Genomic DNA, 1,357 nt, shown 5'->3' on the forward strand with positions numbered 1-1,357 from the left:
CTGCTGAGCCCATCTACTGATTGAGAGGGAGAAAACAACTGCACTTGGTTCTGTGAAGGACACCCTGAGTGGGAGGAAGACCCAAGCACAAGAATATAAATATTGTGTGAAATGTAGTGTGAGCATACAGGACTGCCCTGCATGCCTTTAATGCTGTTGTTCTGTATCCTGAACTCAGTCTCAATTAATCTGACTTTATTAAACTAATTAAGATTTTTAGGTTTAAAAGTAAGTCTCATCATTGACAGACCTGAACCTGAGAGGGAAACAACAAAGATTTTCCTAACAGAAGGAAGGAACTGATGTAGGGACGAAGACATGAAAAAGAAGGCGAAATGGACGTGTTGTTTTGGTGTGGTGAGAGACGGCGGAAATGCTGCGCTCCGACCAGGTTTGCCAGTGGGGCGCCTTTTTCTCGGGCAGACAATGTAGAAGAGTTGCAGAAGACAGGAAAAGAGTGGAGTGGAAAAGCTTGTGTGCGTCTTTGGCCTGCTGCCGGTGCCTTCTTTAAATAGCTCGCATTCGCGCGCCACTTTCGCTTACGGCCATACCACCCTGAGCACGCCTGATCTCGGAAGCTAAGCAGGGGCGGGCCTGGTTAGTACTTGGATGTGAGACCGCCTGGGAATACCAGGTGCTGTAAGCTTTTGCTTTTCCTTCACCAGTCAGCGAGCGCTCTTCTCTGGGGGCCGACTGTTTTTGCTCGCTCCTTTACCCTTTTACATTTGCCGCTGCTTTGATTTGCCCTTCTCTGTGCCGCTTTCTGCTTCGGCCGGTGTGACGGAGGACAGCTCACCGCCGTCATTCTTGCTTTCTCCTCCAGGGAGCGATAGACAGACCTTCTCTCTCTCTACAGCGACCTCTTTAGAGCTGCACGTTCCTTTGCAACTCGGGCCCTTCTCTTTGACTTGAGAGGTTGCCAGTCTTGTTTGTCAGTCCAACCGCTTGAATGCAAACTGCACAGGGAAAAAATAAATAAATAAAATAAATAAATAAAATAAATAAATAATTTTAAAAAAGTCAAGAATCAACCAAGAGCTAATTATTTATTAGTTTAAAGAAATCCTAGGCAAGGCCGCTTTAAGTCCTCGACATTAGGCCCCCATTTGTTTCTCTCTGGTGCCTGACTACAAAATTCGTGATTTGCCTTTTCCTGCGTCAGGAATCCTCAAATAAGATCCACCACATCCACTCTCCTGTAAATTTCAGCTCTGACCCTAATCAAACGACCTGAACATGCTGATCCATGTCTTCAGGATCAGTGATTCGTTGAACTCAATTGGTCTATGTTTGCATGGTTTAATATTTGATTCCGTTTTTATTTAATTCTACTTGTTGTAGTTTTTTTAAAAAACTT

At 44.8% G+C, this 1,357-nt stretch overlaps 1 pseudogene; it reads left to right on the top strand.

Moving 5' to 3' along the window:
* Positions 1–537: 537 nt before the first annotated feature.
* LOC122335044 lies at positions 538–646 on the top strand (annotated as a pseudogene).
* The last annotated feature ends 711 nt before the right edge of the window (positions 647–1,357 follow it).

Source organism: Puntigrus tetrazona, unplaced genomic scaffold (assembly GCF_018831695.1).
Source record: "Puntigrus tetrazona isolate hp1 unplaced genomic scaffold, ASM1883169v1 S000000694, whole genome shotgun sequence".
NCBI classification, from domain to species: Eukaryota; Metazoa; Chordata; class Actinopteri; order Cypriniformes; family Cyprinidae; genus Puntigrus; species Puntigrus tetrazona.